The sequence below is a fragment of the Saccopteryx leptura genome, chromosome 9 (genome assembly GCF_036850995.1).
Source record: "Saccopteryx leptura isolate mSacLep1 chromosome 9, mSacLep1_pri_phased_curated, whole genome shotgun sequence".
Taxonomy (NCBI): domain Eukaryota; kingdom Metazoa; phylum Chordata; class Mammalia; order Chiroptera; family Emballonuridae; genus Saccopteryx; species Saccopteryx leptura.
In genome coordinates this window covers 44052841-44077603 of record NC_089511.1, presented here as the reverse complement: position 1 = coordinate 44077603, position 24763 = coordinate 44052841, and the positions used below count along the sequence as shown (strand labels likewise).

The 24763-nt window shown below is 44.4% G+C and overlaps 1 protein-coding gene across 9 annotated transcripts in view; it reads right to left on the bottom strand.

Moving 5' to 3' along the window:
• Positions 1-24763, bottom strand: part of SIPA1L3 (signal induced proliferation associated 1 like 3) — a 326815-nt gene that overhangs the window by 192305 nt on the left and 109747 nt on the right. For 2 of the 9 annotated variants that reach the window (XM_066348334.1, XM_066348337.1), the window contains one exon: positions 22535-22671. The exons of the other annotated variants lie outside the window; for them this stretch is intronic. The gene's annotated coding sequence lies outside the window, so the exon portion shown is untranslated. The remainder of the gene's footprint in view (positions 1-22534; positions 22672-24763) is intronic. 9 annotated transcript variants of the gene reach the window in all.

The following is a 24763-nucleotide window of genomic DNA, read 5'->3' as shown; positions in this document are numbered from 1 at the left end:
CCAGAGCCCTAGCCTAGAGCCCAAGTGATTAGAAGAGGCAACCAGACAGCATTGAGTGGTGAAAAGAGCAGGGTTTCTGTCTGTGAGAAAGAGCTTCCAGAGACACAGATTCTGTCTTAAGGGCCCACGTAGAAAATCTCATAGCCACTTACCCTGGGCTCTGGGGGCTGGAGAGCTAAGAGGACTGGGTTGCATGAGGAGAGTGTAAAGTTGGAGGCACAGGCAGAGACACAGTGATAGTGACCGGAACACCTGTGCTGAGTCATTTTCCAATGCTGAAGTGGCCATTTTCACGGGAGGAGCATTCCCTTTGTCCCGCACTAGCCTGGGAAAGGCAGCTAACCCACCCTCAGAAATCTCTCCAGCTTCAGCCAGGGCATAGGGTCGTTCCAAAAGGCAAGGAAGCAGGGGGTGGGCCAGTGACTCAGGTTTCCAGTGAGACCCACGCTACAGCTCTCCCCTCTGCTGAGCATGCACACCACCCCAGGGAGAGCTGGTGGGCAGACCACATTTCTGGATCTTAGAGACCACACACACCATACTACTGTGGCCACACCCTATCGAGGTTTGTAAAAAAAAGTCTGGACAGACTAACCACTGGCACCAAAGAGCAAGCCATGCTCACTACCATACTAATCCCTGAAAGGATTAGGCCTAACCCTCCTGGGCCCAGAAAGCAGCTAGCAGTCAGAGGCAGCAAAAAGAGGAACTCAGGAAAATTCAGGCTTTTCTGTGGCTCACCTCGTTGGGGAGAAATAAAATTCGAGTATCCAGCAGAGGCTGAGGGATTGGGCCCTGGAGCAGGGGCCACAATCCCTACACTGAACTACTGCCCAAGAGACCTGAGAAGTAGGAGGTCCCACTAACGTTGTATTCCCAACCTAAGCTGCCCTAACCCAACAAGCTTGCAATGTGCACAGGGGTTGGTTAGGTGAGGCCAGATGGGCCCACACTATAGTCTTTCAACAGAACACTCTGGAAAGATGAGGCAGCTGCAAGAGGAGGAACAGCTCTGAAAAGTGTAAGCAAATCTTACACAGCTTGCAGCTTTTACGCAGCTGCTGAAAGCTCTAAGCAGGAGGAAGCTGATCCTTATAGACAGGTTGGCCTCTCCCACACTACCTAGGCACAGAAAGAACCGACACAAACAGCAAAAAAGAGCAGTAGCTGCTGAAAAGTAACCCACAGCAGACTACAAACAACAGATGATGCCAACCAAAGAAGATCTAGAAACAATACAACTGATAGCTGAAAGCAGACAACTTAAACCCTAGACTAAGCTAGCTATTCAAACAGCACACCCAAAGGAGGAGTCTATATACAGAAAAAATGGGAAGACAGAGAAATGCAACCCAAATGAATCAATAAGAGAAATCCCCAGAAAAAAAAAATGAATGAGATGAAAGTAACCAAATTACCAGATGCAGAGTTTAAAATAATGATTGTTAGGGTGCTCAAGGATCTTAGAGCAACAATGGATGGACATAATGAGCACCTAATTAAAGAGATAGCAAGCATCAAAAAAGACATTGAAATCATAAAAAGGAATCAGTCAGAAATGATAAATACAGTATCTGAAATGAAAACTACACTAGAAGGAATTAACAGCCGGCTGGGTGAAGCAGAGGATCAAATCAGTGATTTAGAGGACAAGATAAACAAAAGCACGGAAGCGGAGCAGCAAAAAGAAAGAGGCTTAAAAAGTCTGAGGAAACTCTAAGAGAGCTCTGTGACAACATGAAGAGAAACAACATCCGCATCATAGGGGTACGAAAGGAGAAGAGAAAGAAAAAGTGATAGAGAACCTGATTGAAGAAATCATAGCTGAAAACTTCCCTAAATTGATGAAGGAAAAGAATCACACAAGTTCAAGAAGCACAGAGAGTGCCATTAAAGAGGAACCCAAGGAGGCCTGTATAAGACACATCATAATTAAAATGCCAAAGTTAAGAGATAAAGAAAGAATACTAAAAGCTGCAAGAAAAAAGCAGTCAATTACCTACAGAGGAGACCCTATAAGGATGACATCCGACTTTTCAATATAAACACCTGAGGCCAGAAGGGAATGGCAAGAAAAATTCAAAGTAATACAAAACAAGAACCTACAACCAAGACTTCTTTATCCAGCAAGGTTAATGTTTAAAATTGAAGAAGAAATAAAAAGCTTCCCAGACAAAAACAAACAAAACAAAACAAAACTAAAACTAAAGGAATTCATTACAACTAAACCAATACTGCAAGAAATGTTAAGGGGCCTGCTGTAATCAGAGCAAAGGGGGAAAAAAATCTAGAAAAAGAGGATTGTAGATTTAAAGAATAAAGTGGCAATAAACAACTACATATCATTAATAACCTTAAATGTCAATGGATTAAATGCTCTAATCAAAAGACATAGGGTAGCTGAATAGATAAGAAAATAGGACCCATTCATATGCTGCCTACAAGAGACTCTCCTCAAAACAAAAGATACACATAGACTGAGAGTGAAGGGATGGAAAAATGTATTTCACGCAAATGGAAAAGAAAAAAAAGCTGGGGTACCAATACATATATCTGACAAAAAGACTTGAAAACAAAGGCTATAGTCAGGGATAAAGACGGTCACTACATAATGATAAAGGGAGCAATCCAACAGGAAGAGATAACAATTATAAATATCTATGTACCTAATATAGGAGCACCTAAATATGTAAAGCAGACTTTGATGGACATAAAGGGAGAGATCAACAGCAATACTATAACAGTAAAGGATTTTAATACCCCACTAACATCATGAATAGATAGATCCTCAAGACAGAATATTAACAAAGAAACAGCAGCTTTAAAGGACACACTAGATCAACTGGATTTAACAGATATCTTCATAGCCTTTCACCCTAAAGCAGCAGAATATAATATTCTTTTCAAGTGCTTATGGTACATTCTCTAGGATAAATCACATGTCTAGGGCATTGTTTTACTTAATTATGCCTTCTAGGATAGGACACAAAACGAGTCTCAATAAATTTAACTGAAATCATATCAGGCATCTTCTTCTCTGATCACAATGACATGAAATCAACTACAATAGAAAAACTGAAAAATACTCAAACACTTGGAAACTAAATAGCAAGTTATTAAATAATAAATGGGCTAACAATGAGATCAAGAAAGAAATAAAAAATTTCCTTGAAACAAATGAAAATGAACATACAACAACTCAAAATTTCTGGGACACAGCAAAAGCAGTCCTGAGAGGGAAGTTCACAGCACTATAGGCATACCTTAAGAAGCAAAAAAAAAAAAAAAGCTCAAATAAACAACTTAACCCTGCATCTAAAAGAACTAAAAAAGAACAGCAAGTAAAGTCCACAGGAAGTAGAAGGAAGAAATAATAAAGTTCATAGTGGAAATAAATGACATAGAGGCTAAAAAAAAAATACAGATCAATGAAACCAAGAGCTGGTTCTTTGAAAAGGTAAACAACATTGATGAACCTTTAACCAGACTCACCAAGAAAAAAAGAGAGAGGACTCAAATAAATAAAACTGGAAAAGAGAGTGGAGAAGTAACAACTGACACCACAGAAATACAAAGGATTGTAAGAAGATACTATGAAGAACTGTATACCAAAAAATTGGAAAACCTAGGTGAAATGGACAAATTCCTTGAAACATATAATCTTCCAAAAATCAATCTGGAAGAGCCAGAAAACCTAAACAGACCAATTACAACAAATAAGATGGAAACAGATATCAAAAAACTCCCAACAAACAAAAACCCTGGGCCAAATGGCTTCACAGGTGAATTCTACCAAATATTCAAAGAAGAACTAACTCCTATCCTCCTCAGACTATTTCAAAAAATTAAAGAGGAAGGAAAACTTCCAAGTTCCTTTTATGAGGCGAGCATAATCCTCATTCCAAAACCAGGCAAAGACAGTACAAAGAAAGAAAACTACAGGCCAATATCCCTGATGAATTTAGATGCTAAAATTCTCAACAAAGTATTAGGAAACCGGATCCAGCAATACATGAAAAAATCATACATCATGATCAAGTGGAATTTATTCTGGGGAGGCAAGGCTGGTACAATATTTGCAAAGTAATCGAGGTTCATCACATAAACAAAGGGAAGGAGAAAAATCACATGATAATATCAACAGATGCAGAAAAAGCATTTGATAAAATCCAGCACCCATTTATGATCAAAACTCTCAGCAAAGTGGGAATACAGGGAACATACTACCTCAACATGATAAAGGCCATCAATTACAAACCAACTGCCAACATCATACTCATTGGGCAAAAATTAAAAGCAATCCCCTTAAGATCAGGAACAAGGCAGGGGTGCCCCCTTTCACCACTTTTATTCAACATAGTTCTGGAAGTCCTAGCCACAGCAAGAAGAAATAAAAGGCATCCAAATTGAAAAAGAAGAAGTAAAACTATCATTATTTGCTGATGGCATGATACTGTACATAGAAAATCCTAAAGTCTCAGTCAAAAACTACTGGACCTAATAAATGAAATTGGGAAGATAGCAGGATATAAAATTAATATTCAGAAATCAGTTGCATTTTTATACACCACCAATGGTCTGAAAGATAAATTAAGGAAACAATGCCCTTCATTACTGCAATAACAACAACAAAAAGTACCTAGGAGTAAATTTAACCAAGGAAGTTAAAAACTTGTACTCAGAAAATTGTAAAACATTGATAAAAGAAATCAAGGAAAATACAAACAAGTGGAAGCATATACCGTGTTCGTGGATAGGAAGAATAAACATCATTAAAATGTCTATATTACCGAAAGCAATCTATAAATTCAATGCAATTCCTATTAAAATACCAATGACATATTTCAAAGATATAGAACAAATATTCCAAAATGTTATAAGGAACCAAAGAAGAACACGAATAGCCTCTGCAATCTTGAAAAAGAAGAATAAAGTGTGTGTGGGGGGGGGAGGGTGAGGAGCCACTGAGCCACTTCACCCACAGGTGTTGTAAGGTACCAAAAACTACAGAATATTAATATTTTAAGAGGCTTGGAGAACATTTTATTAATTTGGGTTAAGGTGTGCAGAGAAATTGTGAGAATAGTCTCTGTACTGTGTGATTGGCATAACCAGGATGGCCCTTGGCATTGTATTGTAAATGCAAAGGGGAGGAAAACATGGATCCCCAGACATTCCACCACACCTGTGGGGAAAGGGGTGAATGGCTAGCCAGGTGCAGGGAGAGAAAAGCCAAAATAAACCTTTTCTTATAGCAATGAACCATTTGCGGGTATTTGTCCCCACGGAAACTACCTCTCCTATGTAAATGCGTGTAGTTAACACGTGTGACTCTGGACAGAGAGATAGCAGATGAACACTAGATAATATAGGAATACCTTTTAATATGTAAAAAGATATCTTTTTGCCATTGTGTTGACTTGTAAATTTTGTTTTCTCCAAAATAATGTATGGCTTGCAAATTGAACATGGTCCTATCATGTTAAAGGACATATGACTATAACCAATAGTGGTAAGGGGCTCCTAATTACAATTTTTGCTTCTGTACTTCCCACTTACAAAACTATAAAAACTAAGTAGAACAAAGGGCTGGCGTGCGCTCTCCCTCAGACCACTGTTGGAGTTGCCGCCGCTTGGCCAAGCTAAACAATAAAGCTTTGATGTGTAATCGACTAACCTTGTTTGTGTTTCGGGTCCCTCCAGATTAGGATTAACAAGGGTATCACATTTCCTGATACCAAGTTATACTACAAGGCTATTGTACTCAAAACAGCTTGGTACTGGCATAAGAACAGGCAGACAGATCAATGGAACAGAACAGAGAACCTAGAAATAAACCCACATCTTTATGGACAACTGATATTTGACGAGGTAAGAGCATACAATGGAGTAAAGACAGCCTCTTTAACAAATGGTGTTGGGAAACTTGGACAGCTACTTGCAAAAAAATGAAACTAGACCACCAACTTACACCATTCACAAAAATAAACTCAAAATGGATAAAAGACTTAAATGTAAGTCGTGAAACCATAATCATCTTGGAAGAAAACATAGGCAGTAAGCTCTCTGACATCTCTCGCAGCAATATATCTGCTGATTTATCTCCACGGACAAGTGAAATAAAGGACAGGATGAACAAATGGGACTATATCAAACTAAAAAGCTTTTACACAGCTAAAGACAATAAGAACAAAAGAAAAAGACAAATTACACAATGGGAAAACATATTTGCCAACACGTCCGATAAGGAGTTAATAACCAAAATCTACAAAGAATTTGTAAAACTCAACACCAGGAAGGTAACAATCTAATCCAAAAATGGGCAAAAGAACGGAATAGACACTTCTGCAAAAAGGACGTAAGATGGCCAACAGGCATATGAAAAAATGTTCTACATCACTAACCATTAGAGAAATGCAAATTAAAACCACAATGAGATATCACCTCACACTTGTCAGAATGGTGCTCATTAACATAACAACACATAATAAGTGCTGACGAGGATATGGAGAAAAGGGAACCCTCCTGCATTGCTGGTGGAAATGCAGACTGGTGCAGCCACTGTAGAAAACAGGGTAACGTTTCCTCAAAAAATTAAAAATGGAACTGTGTTTTGATCCAGCTATCCCACTTTTAGGAATATATCCTAAGAATACCAAAACACTAATTCAAAAGAAGACATGCACCCCCATGTTTATGGCAGCATTGTTTACAATAGCCAAGATCTAGAAGGAGCCCAAGTGTCTGTCAGTGTACGAGTGGATTAAAAAGCTGTGGTACATATATACAATGGAATACGATGGGGCCATGAAAAAGAAGAAAATCTTACCTTTTGTGACAACATGGATGGGCCTGGAGACTATTAAGCTAAGTGAAATAAAACAGGCAGAGAAAGAAAAATATCATATGACCTCACTCATTTGAGGAATCTAATGAACAATGTGAACTGAGGAACAGAACAGAAGCAGAGTTGGGGTCACATGGACCAGAGGGAAAGCGTTCAGAGGGAAAGTGGATGAGAGGATGGGATCAGAGAAGGGAAAGGGATTCGTAAAATTATATATACCTAACAGAGAGATATAGAAAGCAGGACAGCAAATCCTGGAAGGAAGTGGGGAAGGCGTTGGGAGGCGGGGACAAAGGGGTTATCAAGGGGAACATAGGGCTGGGGGGGGGGGATATATTCAGTGGGACACTTGAATCTATGTAAACAGAATAAATTAAAATCAATAAAAATTAGTATAAGAAAATAAACAAAAACATCACCTTTTATAACTCAAAAAACAAACAACAAAAAAAAAAGAGGCAGTTTTAAAATCCAAGCGGTGGGCCTTGGCCAGTTGGCTCAGCAGTAGAGCATCAGCCTGGTGTTTGGAAGTCCTGGGTTTGATTCCCAGCTAGGGCACACAGGAGAAGCGCCCATCTGCTTCTCACCCCTCCCTCTCTCCTTCCTCTCTCTCTCTCTCTCTTCCTCTTCTGCAGCCAAAGGCTCCACTGGAGCAAAGTTGGCCCAGGCGCTGAGGATGGCTCTATGGCCTCCACCTCAGGTGCCAGAATGACTCTGGCGCAATGGAGCAATGCCCCAGATGGGCAGAGCATTGCCCTCTGGTGGGCATGCCGGGTGGATCCTGGTCAGGCACCTGCGGGAGTCTGTCTGACTGCCTCCCCACTTCTACCTTTGGAAAAATAAAAAATAAAATAAATTTGCAGCTCTGGCCGGTTTGCTCAGTGGTAGAGTTTTGGCCCGGCATGTGGAAGTCCCGGCCAAGGCACACAGGAGAAAAAAAGAAAACAAATCCAACTGACTGCTCAGCAGCCCTCCACGCTCTTTTCAGTCATCCTGAAAGGACAGATTCCAAATTTACAGGGCCAATGAGCAGGACTCATCTGAGCTTGTCAGGTTTGGTTCGTGACCCCATCTTTTATTTTTCATCTACAGCTCATAAAAGTATCAATTTAAAATTGCTAATTACTGACTTAGTCCTCATTGAAAGTTATGGTTTTTAGAAATTGAAAATTCTGATTAATTGGAAAGAAATTGTATGGTTTTAATGATAAAAGGTATAAGGAATGGAGGTACTTTTGAAAAGAAGAGAAAGTACAATAAGTTCTTCTGAAAGCTGGTTATTTCTTTCCTCCGGGGCGTCGCTCTGTTGTGACCAGAGCCACTCCAGCGCCTGGGGCAGAAGCCAAGGAGCCATCCCCAGCGCCTGGGCCATCTTTGCTCCAATGGAGCCTTGGCTGCGGGAGGGGAAGAGAGAGACAGAGAGGAAGGAGAGGGGGAGGGGTGGAGAAGCAGATGGGCGCTTCTCCTGTGTGCCCTGGCCGGGAATCGAACCCAGGACCTCTGCACGCCAGGCCAACACTCTACCGCTGAGTCAACTGGCCAGGGCCTGGTTATTTCTTAATAGAGAAAAAGGTTTATGTAAGTTGTAGTAAATTTGTGTAAGTTGCAGAGGTTTATGTAAGTTGTAGAAGGTTTGTGCAGGGGAAAGAAACAAAAAGAGAAGAAACTGAGAAAGTGAATAAAGGGGGAAAAAGGAAAAAAGGAAGGGCTTAAAAAAAAAGCCTAGTTATTTCTGAATGGAGAAGGTTTGTATGAGTTGCAAAAGGTTTGTGTAAGTTGCAGAAGGTCTGTGAGGCTGGGAGTGGGTAAGGAACCCAGTAGCGGAGGTATCCAGCCAGTCAAAAGTATACTACAGTGTGTCTGTAAAGTCATGGTGCACTTTTGACCGGTCACAGGAAAGCAACAAAAGACGACAGAAATGTAAAATCTGCACCAAATAAAAGGAAAACCCTCCCAGTTTTCGTAGGATGATGTGGCAGCATGTGCGCATGCGCAGATAGATGATGATGTAACACCGTATATACAGTGGAGCAGCCCACCGCCATGCCAGTCGAGATGTGGACGGTACAGAGGAAAGTTCAGTGTGTTCTGTGGCTCGCTAAATTCAAATCCGTGACCAAAGTGCGACATGAATATCAGCGCATTTATAATGAAGCGCTACCACATAGGAATAACATTACTCGGTGGGATAAGCAGTTGAAGGAAACCAGCAGTTTGGTGGAAAAACCCCGATCTGGTAGGCCATCAGTCAGTGACGAGTCTGTAGAGGCTATACGGGATAGCTTCCTAAGGAGCCCTAAAAAATCTGTGTGTGAGCCCACATTGAACTGCATTGAATAGGTATGAAACTGGGAGAGTTTTTATTTGGTGCAGATTTCACATTTCTATCGTCTTTTGTTGCTTTCCTGTGACCGGTCAAAAGTGCACCATGACTTTGCGGACACACTGTATAGCGGGCATGAACCCAGACAGCCTGGCTCCAGAGCCTGCTTCTGACCACTTGGCCAGTCACGGTGGTCAATGAAGAGAGGGCTAACCACAGGCTGGCCATGCCTCCTTGCCCCTCTTTTCAAATATTGCTATGTCCAAATGCTGTCCACACAACAGGCCAAGCTCAAACACCAGTTGGCTCCCCCAGAAAGCCTCTCAGGAAGGAAACCTAATAAGCCAGCTTTACAGGGTCCAGAAATCAGGACAGCTTCAATAACCTTGCCCCTTGGGGCTCCTGGAGAAGCCAAAAGGAGTTCTTAATCTTCCTCATGCTAAGGACCCCTGTTGGCAGCCTGGTAAAGAAGGGTGTGACTTTCTTCTCAGAATCATCTTTTTAAATGTATAAAATATAATACACAAGATCACAAAGGAAAACAACTACATTCAGATATCAAAGTATCTGTGAAACACAACCAAATCTGAGATACAGCAATACACATGCTTATTTATGAATGCTTTAAATTACAAAATCTAAGTAAGTGGTTGTTCCAATAACTACAGTAATTTGGAAATAGATCAATCTAGTGAAATGTTGTGATATTTGCAACAACTATAATGTGATATGGAAATATTAATGATTTCTAATGGTGACAATAACAGGCATAGTTAATATAGTTGTGGCCCGTGGCCCTCATTCAGAGGGAAAGAAAATGCTAAATTTAGCTGGATGGTAGGGAAAAGAAAGATGTAATTTTTCCCCAGGCAACTTCACAATGCTCTAAACTCCATCCAAGGATCCTTCAAGGTTCCACAGTGCTGAGATGAAGAACCCCTAAGCTAGACCTGAGACTGGAGAAAGACAGAGCATACTCCTAAGGAAGATAACAATTTGGGGGTACCAGCTTCATAAGGGAAGGGGTTCTGAGCATTGGTTCTTTTGGCTCACATTGCATCTCAGCCCTCTGAACCTCACCTTTTCCATCAACCCACGGAATTCCTGTGGGAATGACCCTACCCATGGGTAGGTAGGTAGGTAGGGAAGAGGGGGATGGTCATATGATCCAGGTCCGACTAATAAAGCCCCTGCACCTCCTCTTCCCTGCTCATCACTTCGGCCCTGGCACTGAAACCAGGCTGATTAGGTCCAGTAAACACCAGCCTCAGGACGTGAGCTGGGACTACAGGGAAAGAGATTATTTCCCTGAGGGCTGCTGAAATGGTTCAATATACATATGGAGCTGCCCAAGGGCCTACCTGAGATTAAAATCAACACAGAGAGACGCAGAGCTGAGAGGTGGAAGGAAACAGGATCCTGGCAACCTCAGGAGAGGCCCTGGGTCCAGCCACTCCTGAAATCATTCCATGTACATTGTCACAGACTGTGAGTCCATACATTTCCTTCAGTACTCAAGCAGGTTGACCTCAATTTCTACTTATTCATACAACTAAATGACTCTTAACGAACACAGAAGGGCAAAGGCAACTGTAGCTTTTGATGATTCCCACAGCTCATTATCAAGTCACTTAGGAAAGAAAAATAAAAATTACAAAAACAGCTACTATACATAGAAACAGAAAATACAGAAAAGCACACTTTTAAAAAACTCAGAAATAACCTCTCTGGTAGGTGCTATCCCTAAACTGGTCTATGAAGCCCTAACAGTTATGGTTTTCAAGATGCTTGATAGGGCAGAAGGGAATCAGAAGAACCCAGAACATTCTCCTTTATCACTAGACTTCCCATTGTAAACCTTCCTGGGAATATCACTAAGTCCCTGCAATAAAGCTCCTGCAAATTTTTAATAGCTACCTTTGAAACTACAATGAAAATTGCTTTCCTGCCACTCTCATTTCTCCCCCGTTCCTTCTCTAGAGTGATGCATGTGCAGTGATGCTCTCTCTCTGAGCTGGGAATCTACTTCCTGCCCACTGGAGAAAGCTGTGATGTCCCCATCAGTCCGGGACCCTCATACATGGGACGGGGGGTGGGGGGTCAGCAGAAAGGAAGATGCCAAGGGGTTGTGGAGCTGGCAGAAAAGGTGGGCTACAGGGCCAGGAATTCATCCAGGACCCGATGTCCCAGCACACCCACCAGAGCAACAGCCTTGGTTCATCTGCCCCATATGTTACACTTACAGAGCCAAGCACAAAGCTTCCCAAGGATTATACCAGAAAAACTCCAAAACCCCAGGGAAGAGAACCTGGGGGTAAGTGGGTACCCTGGCCTGACTCCTAGCCTGACTGGCTCCTCCCCTCACCCACAGTAATGGGTTCTGGGAGAAACATATGACCTAAAAGCAGGGCTAACCAGAGCTGGCCCTGGAAATTATGTTGGAATTACTAGGAGAAAGGGATGGGATGTAAGGCAGGGCTGTTGAAGACTCCTCTGCTCCCTGGGGGTGGGAGTGGGAGTGGGACACCTGAGAATGAGGTCAAAGCTGAGAAAGGCAGAACCCGAAGTGGAGCAAGGCTGAACCTTGACAAGAATACCTGAATACTGACTCCAGTCAGGGCCAGCTCTGGTCCGGAGCCATTAACTTCCCTTTGCAATGTAAGGCAGTTGGAATTGGGGGGAATTCTATCCTACACAATATAAATAACTGACTGATAGAACTGGAAGGGACCTCAGAAATCAGTATAGTGCTCCTTCATGTGTGGGTGAACATGATCCTTCTAAGAAGCTGACAAAACAAAACAAAACAAAAGCTGCATGTCTCAGGGATGTCCAAGACCTCTAGAGCCCCCGTCCACAGGAACTGTGAAGAACACTTTGATCCCGTCTGATCTGTCCACTTGATGGAAATTAAGGTTCAAAATGCTTCAGTGAGCTGTCTGCGATCCAGGGCCAGCTGCGGACAAGGCCAGGCCTCCCGGGAGCCCCAGGAGATCTTCTCCCTTGAACTCCCCTGAGTATGGTCCTCAGGGGAGATGCATAAGGTCAGGGGAGAAGCGGGTGAAGGTCCAGGTCTCCACACCCCCATTTACCTACAGCAGCTCCACTTTGTTCTGTTTTATAAAATGGGCTTTCAGGGAAGTGTCTGACCGCGTTCCATTATTCCACAATCAACACTGAAAATCAATCTTTTTTATCTCATTTCAAAGTACAGTTGGCCCTTGAACACAGTAAAAATTTTGTATAAAACTTGAGATTTTACAGTTGGCTCTTTGCATGTGTGGATTCAACCAATCATAGATCAAAAAGTTATTTTATTTTCCATCTGTGGTTGGGGATCTGAGGCTGGGAAACTGGTGGGGAATGCAAAAGTGCCGTGAGGTTTTAATCCTCACTGGAAGCCTATGAGCCGCATTATCACCATCCGCCAAGGCTGTGCGCGAGGTGCTTCTGCGGGGCTGGCCAGCTGGGGTGCTGCTCTCCTGACCCCCCAGGCTGCCGGCGCACCCGGGCCTTTCTGTTCCTGGGCTTTGGGGCCTGATATTTCCATTCTTTCCTTGTACTTTCACCTCAGCGCACATGGTAAGGCTCATCCACTCACACCTCTTCACTTCCCTTTACTTGGTCCTCTCTGAAGAAAAACCTGACTGGTCAGAGATTGTGACTGTTGTTGGCACCTGCTTTTCCAGCGGGCAGGCTATTAGCCCCAAAGGCTGGGACCAGGAGCTCTTCCGCTTTCTGTCTTAGAGCAGTACACACAGCCGGACAGTGTTCACCCGTTCTCTAAGAGGGCCTAGCCTCACGTACCCCACCTAACCAAGTGCTGACGGGGGCAGCCAAGCCTCTCTCCTCCATGCAGCTGGCTGTGTAAGCAGTTGATCTAGGGCTAGGCATGAAGATTTGAGGTGAATATGACCCAGCAATCCCTCTGCTGGGTATATACCCCCAAAACTTGAAAACATGGGTACATAAAGACACATGCACCCCCATGTTCATCACAGCATTGTTCACGGTGGCCAAGCCATGGAAACAGCCGAAATGCCCTTCAACAGAGGATTGGATAAAGATGATGTGGTACATATATACTATGGAATACTACTCAGCCATAAGAAATGATGACATAGTATCATTTATGACAACATGGATGGACCTTGATAATATTATACTGAGTGAACTAATAAGTAAATCAGAAAAAGCTAAGAACTGTATGATTCCATACATAGGTGGGACACAAAAATGAGACTCATGGACACAGATAAAAGTGCAGTGGTTACCAGGGGGAGGGGGAGGGAAGAGAGGAAGGTGGGTGGGAGGAGGGGAGGGGCATAAAGAGAAACAAAATATAGGGTTACAGAGGATGATTTGACTTTGGGTGATGGGTATACAGCATAATCGACTGTTCAAATGATGTGGAGATGTTTTCTCTAAATCTATGTACTCTGGTTGACCAATGTCACCCCGTTAAATTTAATTGTCTAAATAAAAAATATATATATATATTTTTTTTTGTAAAAAAAGGCCTGACCAGGTGGTGGTGCAGTGGATAGAGCGTCGGACTGGGATGCAGAGGACCCAGGTTCGAGACCCCGAGGTTGCCAGCTTGAGCGCGGGCTCATCTGGTTTGAGCAAAAAGCCCACCAGCTTGAACCCAAGGTCGCTGGCTCCAGCAAGGGGTTACTTGGTCTGCTGAAGGCCCGCAGTCAAGGCACGTATAAGAAAGCAATCAATGAACAACTAAGGTGTTGCAACGCGCAATGAAAAACTAATGATTGATGCTTCTCATCTCTCTCCGTTCCTGTCTGTCTGTCCCTGTCTATCCCTCTCTCTGACTCACTGTCTCTGTAAAAAAAAAAAAAAATTTTAAAAAGAGAGAGAGATTTGAGGTAAAGGAGAATCAATTCCACAGGGGCCTTCTGCCATAAGCTGCATTCTTCTTTCTAGACTTTACCAGAGCCTCACATTGAACTATCAGGGATTCACCAATGAAGTGGTTCGATCACCCTTCACTTAGAGAAGATCCCTATTATACCCACCGCCATCCTGTCTCTAAAACATGACTCAGGAAAATATCTGTCCAACTGCCTCTACCCACCTGCCAACAAGGGAAAGCTACCATGTGAAGAAAGGACTTTGCCTGGGGAAAATCTAGGCCCTCGATCACTATACACATGGCAGCTGCTGAGATCATTGTACAATAGTCATGTTTTCTCTTATTATCTATTTTCTATCAATAACGCACATCAATGATTTAGCTCTGGTTCTTTCACTGATTCAGTCCACAATATGACTAAGGCTGGGTGACTATGAGGGTCTCACATTCTCATCTTCTGTTCCTCTTCTCTCCTTCCCAAGATGAGCATCGTGGTGCAGGGCTCTAATGGCTTCACTGAGAAATGCCAGGGGAGTAACTGTCATGCCTCCAGCCTAGCTCTAGTAATTCCATGGTACAGTTGTTCAAGACAGACTTCCACAGAGAAACTGCTCGGGGAAAGCAACAAAGTGTGACCATGCACAGCAGACTGGGTAAAACGTCAGCCTGAAACCAACAAACATGCTGAAGTTGAGGAATAAGGGAACTATGTCACTGAGGGTGGGAACACACTTTCTTTTTTTTTTTTTTTTCCCTGTATTTTTCTGAAGCCGGAAACGGGGAGAGACAGTCAGACAGACTCCTGCATGCGCCCGACCGGGATCCACCCGGCACGCCCACCAGGGGGCGACGCTCTGCCCACCAGGGGGCGATGCTCTGCCCCTCCGGGGCGTTCTCTGTTGCGACCAGAGCCACTCTAGCGCCTGGGGCAGAGGCCGAGGAGCCATCCCCAGCGCCCAGGCCATCTTTGCTCCAGTGGAGCCTCGGCTGCAGGAGGGGAAGAGAGAGACAGAGAGGAAGAAGAGGGGGAGGGGTGGAGAAGCAGATGGGCGCTTCTCCTGTGTGCCCTGGCCAGGAATCGAACCTGGGACTTCTACATGCCAGGCCGACGCTCTACCACTGAGCCAACCAGCCAGGGCCCACACTTTCTTTTTTTGTGACAGAGATAGAGAGAGCGACAGATAGGGACAGATAGGCAGGAAGGGAAAAAGATAAAAAGCATCAATTCTTTGTTGCAGCTCCTCAGTTGTTCATTAATTGCTTTCTCATATGTGCCTTGATGGGGGTGGGGGTACAGCAGAGCAAGAGACCCTTTGCTCAAGCCAGTGACCATGGGGTCATGTCTGCGATCCCACACTCAAGCCAGCAACCCCGCGTTCAAGCCGGTGAGCCTGTGCTCAAGCCAGATAAGCCTGTGCTCAAGCTGACAGGGTTTTGAACCTGGGTCCTCTGCATCCGAGTCCGATGCTCTATCCATTGCGCCACCGCCTGGTCAGATGGGAACACACTCTTAAATAGACATTTTGAGGGAACAGCTGGATTTCTTGTAAAGAAAAAGAACCAGTGACATGCTTCACCGCCCCCAATGACTAGGTTCCGGATTCCCTGCACAGTACCCAGACCTGTGTGGCTTTGCAAATAAATTCTCATTCTGCCTTGAAACATGAGGCTTTTGCTTTGAGTTTAAACATGCCAAACACTGTTTTTAGTTCTTTAACTATCAACTAATTTAACCCTCATACCAACACTGTGAGTACGGTTTTATTAGTATCCCCACTTTTTTTTTTTTAATATTTTTTAAGGTTTTATTCATTTTATTTATTTATTTATTTATTTTTTTACATAGGCAGAGATAGAGAGGGACAGACAGATAGGAACGGAGAGAGAGATGAGAAGCATCAATCATTAGTTTTTCGTTGTGCGTTGCGACTTCTTAGTTGTTCATTGATTGCTTTCTCATATGAGTCTTGACTGCGAGCCTTCAGCAGACTGAGTAACCCCTTGCTGGAGCCAGCGACCTTGGGGTCTCGAACCTGGGTCCTTCTGCATCCCAGTCCGACGCTCTATCCACTGCGCCACCACCTGGGCAGTATCTCCACTTTTAAAAGACCAGAAAACTGAGACACAGAGAGGCAACTTGCCCAAGATCACACAGAAGTAGATGGCAAGGTCAGGAGGGATTTGAACCCAGTGGGTCTGGTCCCAGACCACCAACAATGCCATCTTCAAACACAGCAGTTAAAAAGAATATGAGCTCAGCCTTGAAACGTATGTGAGTCTACTTTCAGATATCAATTTTAGATGGATTAAAGACCCAAATACAAAAGGAAAAATACAAATGTGTTTACAACGTAACACAGAAGCGTATTTTCCTGTTGGGGTAGGTAAAGGTTTCTCACTCAGGGATCCTGAGAAAGTGTTTGCTCTCCTCACAAAAAGGGTCAGACTCATCCACACAGTCCTGAATCCCTTCTCTAGTCTGCCTTTTCTCCAGAGTGAAATGTGGACATCAGATCAGATTTGAGAGGGTATCTCTTGTCCCCAGAACACTACTTTAGCAGAATAGAAGGTCTGAACTCTGAGGTGCTCCAGCCTCCTGGGGAAGGGGGGGACGGCTGCCATCTTGTGGACACGAGGGGGCCCGAGTCACAGCAGCACTGGCAAGCCATTAAGTCACATCCTCTCCCCCTAGAAGTTGTATAAGTCCAACAACCTCCGAGGTGTTGAAATGACACTTCCACTCGCAGTAGAGTGCACTCCTGACTGAACACCTGTTACAGCCAGGCTCCAGCAGCCACATGCTGTGCCAGCAGTCTGGAGAGTTTGCGAAAAACCACTAACATGTATTTGAAGGAGTCCCCAAAAGACTCAACTCAGAAATGATGTTAGGCAATCTTCGGGAAAGATCCCACCAACCATGGATGCTCAGAGGTATCTAGAGATGACTTGGTGCATGAATGAATTCTCAGACAAGCTAAACTGGGAACAACCTTCTCTCTCTACAGACTTCTGAGAGATCAGGGATACTGACTTTAAAGGCCAAGCTCAGTGCACTGGTGTGACTGCATCACAGTCTGCTGGCCCCTGGCTCACTGGCTGGGGAAATCCTGTATAGCCTGTGGATAACCCCCACCCCTGTCACCAGGCATTTGCTGGATGTGCCACCAGTTAAGCCCCTTCCTGCACTTTCATAAAAACAGCTTGTCAATGTAGTTTTGAATGCTGGGTGCTCTTCCACAAAGCATTCTCCAGATCCCAGCTAATCAGATAAAAGACAGAACAGTGGTCAGTCTAGCAAAAAAGGTCAGGCTTTATATTTTAATCCTCTTATTCAAAATATATAGAAAGGGAAGAATGAAAAAACCCCATTATTTAACAGCAGAAAACACTAGGTACAGGTTACTATACCTCTCCAGGCCTCAGTTTCCTCATCTATAAAACAGGGATAATAATAGAGGTATTGTGAGGACTAAGGAAATTACTCCATGACAAATGTTTAGAGCAGGACATATCATGTAGTAAGTGTTCAATAAAAGGGAGCTATCATTTTTATTGCTGGGGACTGAAAGCCCTTGAAACGTTTCAAAATCCACCCTCTGCTGAACCACAAAGAGAGAGGTAAGGTACTGCACTCTCAAATAATACTGTAGTTTTACACAGCAGATTACCAATGGGACAGTGTTTATGCCAGACAAATTCTAAAAACCACCACTGAAAGTGTCCTCATGCTTTAGGACCCTTGCTCTCTATTCAATACCAGGTAGGAAGCTAGATACAGAATTTCCCACAGAATGGGGTCACAGTCATTTTACCTTAGGAGAAGGGAAAATGAGAACTAGATGAGATATACTAAGTTACTCATTCAGCAATTATTAAGTACTTCTTTATGCTGTGGACTGTGAGGTGGGGGCTAACCATATTGAACAAAAGAGATGTAGTCCCTGCTCTTACAAAGCTTCCAGTTTCTGTCAGGAGCAGAAACAAAGAAATACAAATATAAGAACACATGGTGAGATGTAAAATATAGGAAACCAGGGTGAGTTTTAGCCCAGAAGTACAGAGAAAGGAGAAAGAAGCCACATGAACAGTGGGAGTAAGACTATCCCAGAATGTCCAGGATCTGAAGAATAGATAAACAAAACATGGAAATAAATGAAATAATCATTTCACTGAAATGAAATAATCATTGAAATAATCATTCAACCATACAATGAAAACTTACAATGAAATAATCATTCAACCATAGAAAAAAAAAGTATTGGTTCATGTATAACGTAACGTGACGAGTACTGAAAACATTATGCTGACTGAAGGAAGCCAGTCACCAAAGACCACATATTACAAAATTCCATTTATATGACATGGCCAGAACAGGCCAATTCAGAGAGAGAGAAAGCAGACCAGTGGTTGTCAGGGGCTGGGAGGATGTAGAAACCGGGGTGGGGGAGTGGGGTAGAAGAGGTGGGGGGCGGGGCCAGGGGATGGTATATGGTTACAGGGTTTTTTTTTAAGCCCATAAAAATGCACTGGAGTTAGAGACTAGTGATGGCTGCACAATCCTGTAATCATGCCAAAATGCATGGATTGTACACCTTTAAAAAGTGAATTTTATGTCATGAAAATGATATAGCAAAAAAACAAAATAACCCCCCACTCAAACGGGTACCTAAAATGAATTACTATACTGGTAATAAAGTTTCCAATGAAAGTTAAAGAAAAAAAAAGGATGCATGAGTCTGATCAAAGAAAGTCACAGGAGGCCCATGCAGCTAGATCGCTGTGATGAGGAAGAGCATGCTCGGAGACGTGGCAGAGCTCACAGGGGCTGTATGAGTCATGGCAGGTCACGTGCTTTTTATTCTAAGTATGATGGGAAGCAGAATGATGCATTCTGATTTACTTTTTTTTTTGGTACTTTTCCAAAGTGAGAAGGGGGGACAGCAGACAGACTCCCACATGTGCCCGACCAGGATCCACCCGGCATGCCCACCAGGGGGCGTTGCTCCACTGCAACCAGAGCCATTCTAGTGCCTGAGGTGGAGGCCATAGAGCCATCCTCAGCACCCGGGTCAGCTTTCCTCCAATGGAGCCTTGGCTGTGGGAGGGGAAGAGAGAGACAGAGAGTAAGGAGAGGGAGAAGGGTGGAGAAGCAGTTGGGCACTTCTCCTGTGTGCTCTGGCTGGGAATCGAACCCAGGACTTCCACACACTGGGCTGACGCTCTACTACTGAGCCAACCGGCCAGGGCCTGATTTACATTTTTGAAAGATTCTTCTGGCTGCCGCATAGAGATTATTGTGGGGGGGGGGGATGCAGAAGGTTCAAAAGAAGCAGGAAGAACAGAGAGGTGGTGGCTGTTATATCCAAGGAGAGTGGCGGCTGGACCAGGGTGAGGGCAGCAAAATGGAAAGGAAGAGGCAGATGAGATCTGTTTCAGATCGAGGACAAACAGGCTGATGGGCTGGCCAGGAGGGTGAGGGCTGAGGCAGAAGGAGAGATTCAAGAACGATCTTCACATAGTCTCGTGAGTTTTTCCAAAGTGGTTTTCTGCTAGACTCAAATAGTACACAGCACAGTAAGAGCAGTTCACCAAATGCCTGTCAAATGAATTGAATAAATGAACAAAGTCACTGCCCATTTTTTTTGGTAGGGAACATTTTTGTATATTCAAAAAGATATCAATTCTCAACACACACACAGTTACATACACACATATATCCATATATAAATATTATATCCTTACTTCTACCTGTTTCTCTACCATCCACTGGTAGATAGTGGTCTTCTAGATACTATCAACTACCCATCTGCTCAAACCAGAAACCTGAGGGTTTTTTATATAGGTGTGTGTATGTGTGTGTGTGTGTGTGTGTGTGTGTGTGTGTACACATATACATATACATATACATATACATATACATATACATATACATATACATATACATATACAACCCCTAAGCAAAAGACAGCTGCTGAATCAGTAACAACCAGGTCCTCCTTTCTCTGAGGAGGTCAGAGGAATAGATAAGCCAGTGAGAAGTGAGCTTTCACTTCTGATGAACAACCCGTATGAGAGGAGAGAGAGGAAAAGATACTACTCCAGAGACAGGAAGTGTCATCTTTCTTTTTGGTGGGAGTGGGAGGAATACGGGATAGAGCAGAGTGGGGAGAGCACTATGAATAAAAGTGGCCTAGTTGGGGGTGGGGTGTCAATTTGACTCTATGCTTCTTCTCCCTTCAAGAACATCTACCACAACTGAAGCCCAGCAAAAAACAAGTTATGACCCCAAAGGGGTCATGAGCTCCAACCCACCGACAGCCAGAAGCATTATGAGAGGAATGCCAGAATCCTGGAAGACTACAATCCTTATCCTGGCACCAGGAGACAGCCACCAGTCACAGACCAAGCGCAAGTGGTGCCCTTGGATTTGTTCAATGCAACGGTCCTGTGGGGTGTGTCCACCCAGAGCCTTCCTTCCAGGTCCACCATCCCCGGTGATAGGGCTCAGCCATTTTCCGAGTTGGGTGTGAGAAGCGTTCCACTGAGTGGCTGCGTGTGCTGGGCTTGGGGTGGACGCTAGATAAGTTGTTGCCTGTGCTGCTTGCCCACCTTGACTTAAGTGTTTCTATAATTCCTCCATGCCCTTTTCATAAGGGGAGGACCGGGTGGCACTCCATGCTTCACGCAACTGACCGAACTCCACTTATTTCATTCTACCAGACAGCAGCCACAGCACCTGGTACCACGCTGGCCTCTCCTAGTCTGACAGAGGTTCAGTTGAGCACTTATCAACACCAAGGCCATGGATTCTCCCCCTGTGGGGTAGAGAACCCTCCCAAGTAGGCCTCTAATATTGACCAACATGTAAAATGTGTCTCAACCCAAACTGATGATACTGCAGTCTCCCTGACAGAATGCTGGACTAAGTAGACCATGTAATGTGGAAGAGAGCGGGATGCCCATTCCATGGCTACCCATCACAATATAGGCACACAGACTTTCGTCACTGTATTTTATATAAACGGGATCATATCACATTTACTTCTCCGAATCTTCCTTTTCCTTAAATACAGCACAGAAATGCCTCCTAATCAGCCAGCAGTACTCTTACCTACTGCCGTACTTGACTCCATCATTCCCTGAAAAGTGGGCACACATTTTATTTTCAGGGTCTGGTTTCTGTGCTGCCCCTGCACACAATGCTACAATAAATGTCCTTTTGTACTGGGGCCATTTTTTCTGCAGGGTAGAGTCTCAGGAGTGGCAGTGCTATATCAAAGACTATTTAGGGAATATTCTATAATTATAGAATGGTTTCCAACATCAATGTATAGAACTGCATGTATAACATGTAATACAACTTTCTCTGGAACAACACACCTGACGAGCGTGCCCACACGGGAAGGGAGCTGAATGACAACAGGCAGGGAGACTTACTTTTCACCATTTATCTTTCTTTGTGCCATTTGAATGTTTTATCACGTCCATACACTGCTCATTCAAAACTAAATAAATAATTTTTCCAGCCTGTCTTCTAAAAAGGTTGCAATGATTCACATGTCCTCCAGCAACTCGGGAGAGTCTTTAGTTGAACTCTTTAATGCCCTACCTTTTTCTCCTGCAAGGCCGTCCTTCCTCCACCCCTTTCTCTTTTTTTTCTTTTTTTGACCTGGTGCGAGCTGAAACATGTCAAATTTTACCTGCTTGTAAACCACGATTCCTTCTATTCTATACCCTTGGGCAGGTGGAAGGGAACTCACAGATTTGCTAAATTCGACAAGTCAGCCTGGTCGGACCTCTTAGCAGCACAACAGAGAAACCCAAGTCAGGGTGGGAGCCAGGTGTTCTTAGGGACCTAAGGGCGCAGATGGCAGAAAGAGATCAGGGCAGGACCTCTCTCTCCTCACATGCTTCCAGGACACCCTGTTTTAACCTCAGGCTGGATGACCTTTCCTCATTAGGTGAGTGACCCAGAATCCTCCGAATGCCTAAAGCTTCTCAGAAAGGGCCAAGGAGGCCTGCAGCAGCAGCTGCTGTCCGTGGGACTTGACCTGTCAGGAACTCCGAGATGAGAAACAGGGAACCAGGGGACAAAGAACATGAAAGAATCAGGCTCATACAAACAAGAGGCTTTCTCATTCACTTCCTCTAGGCCAGTCATCCTCTATGCCTGGCCCAGAACCAAAGGCCTCTCCAGCCGCTGCTTTTCAACCCTACTGTGACTCCTGTGACAGGAAAACAAAGCTGACATAGCGCACAGATAACAATGGCCCTGGGTGCAGCAGCAGCTCCAACATAACACGCCTGCCACTGCCACTGCCACTCTGGCTGTAGCTCCGGACTAACCAACCTGCAGAGGGGAGGGAACTAAACAGGGCCAGATGAGGAATCAGCTGGTGGAAGGTGGGGGATGGGAGAGCATGAGCCATCTCAAAACTGGCAGCAAGGTTATACAATTCAGATGGTGGATTGAGCCGGGTGCAGTGGCACGTACCTGTAGTCCCAGCTACTCGGGAGGCTGAGGCAGGAGGATGGCTTGAGCCCAGGAGTTCCCGGCTGTAGTACGCTATGCCGATGGGGTGTTCGCACTAAGTTCAGCATCAATCTGGTGACCTCCAGGGAGTGGGTTGCCTAAGGAGGGGGGAATGGGCCCAGGTTGGAAATGGTGCAGGTCAAAACTTCCATGCTGACCAGATGGTGGACTGAGGTCATGTGCTACCCATTTCCGCAGCCCCTGCTTCAACCTGAGCTGGATGCAGGGGAAGCCCCAGCCTTACCCTGAGTGGTTTCCTCTACCTGGAATGCCCTATCTGTTGATCCTTCAAGACTAAGCTCAGCAAAGATGTGTGCCCAGCCTCTGGGAATGGGGCAAAAGGGAGACAACGTGAGTGTCCGCCTGCAGGGATGGGCTGACAAATTGTGATATACAGACACAATGGAATCCTTTATGTTTCTCATACCCTATCATCCAAGTCCATCAGCAAGTTCTGTTGCCAGTACCTCCAAACTACACTGATTGCATTTCCTTTCCCCTTCTTCAGAGGCCCAGCTCCCCCATTATCATTCACCTGGACAACTCCATCAGATCACCCACTGGTCTCCCCAAGTCCACTCTTCCCTTCCTAGGTTCTATTCTCCACACACAGCCAGAGGGATTGAATCAAACAGGGATCACACCAGACTGCTCTCCTGTTTAAAATTTCACACCTCTCAAATCCCATCTCCTTTCACTTTACCCACTGCCCCGATGCTCCCGCCCCACTGGTCTTTCCCTCCAAGCATATTCCTACCCCAGGGCCTTTGAATACTTTGCCCTAGCTATTCTCAAGGTCCCCTGTGACTGTGTACAGTAGTGAGTAGGCATAAATACAAGGAGTGGAACATAATGTTGAACAAAAAGGCCAGACACAAAGGGACATTTACATAAAGTATGACTCCATTTACATAAAGTTCAAAGTCAGGTATGAGATGCCAAGATAGTGACTGGGAGAGACTAGGAAAGGGACTTCAGAGGGCTGCAAATACTGTTTTCAGAGCTGATTATATTCAGGAATTAGCATCAAATGTGCATGGTATGAACACGTGTCTAAGTATTTTACAGGCAGAGGCCCCCACAGAAGAGAACCCAGCCTGTATCCATCTCTCTCAAGAAAATGTGAGAAAGGGAGAATTTGAACAGCATAAAAATCAGTCTGGGGAAATCTCTCTTGCTCTTCCCCTCTTAAGAATAGCAGTGGGGACCTGACCAGGTGGTGGCACAGGGGACAGAACATAGACCTGGGACGCTGAGGACCCGGGTTTGAAACCCAAAGGATGCTGGTTTGAAAACAGGCTCATCAGGCTTGAGCGCAGGGTCCCGAGCTCGAGTGTGGGATCATAGGTATGATCCCATGATCGCTGGCTTGAGCCCAAGGTCACTGGCTTGAGCAAGGGGTCACTGGCTCAGCTGGAGCCCCCAGGTCAAGGCATGTATGAGAAAGCAATCAGTGAACAACTAAAGTGTCACAACTATGAGTTGATGATTCTTATCTCTCCCTTCCTGTCTGTTCCCATCTCTCCCTCTCTCTCTTTTTCTCTCTCTCTCTTTCTCTCTCTCTCTCTCTCTCTCTCTCTCGCTTAAAAGAGGGAGGGATAGCAGTGGGCCCTTCAATTTGCTTCATGCAGGGAGGGTAAGGCCTCTGAGGCCTTAGGTCCACATCTGGAACATGCGAGATAATATTCACATACTTATTAAGCAACAACTATGGATCAGACAGTGTATCTCTGCTCTCAGAGGTCATGTGCTAAGGAGGATGGCATAAAAAACAGACATAGAACATCATATGATGACAGTGCTACAAAGAAAAAAAAAGCAGGAAACATGAAGTGATAGGGAGGGCCATTTCAGACAGGGTACTCAGGAAGGTCTCTCTGAGGTGATGTCTCAGCCATGCAAACAGAGACCTAAATAAAGTAGTAAAATTATATTTATATATATGCACAAACATATAAGTATGTAATTTTGGATATGTCTGTATATACAATATACACACACGCACATAGCCAAGAACACAGCACTTGCTACGGAAATCTAAGGTGATCTAGTTCGATAGCTAAGAATGCTCCTGGGCCACCTGGGATTGGCATCTGCCCCCACAGATTCCAACACACCCTCTGTGGCTACCAAGTATTAACAAAAGGTGTTCCTTTTTCTTTTCTTTTCCATACCTGGCAGCGTACCACA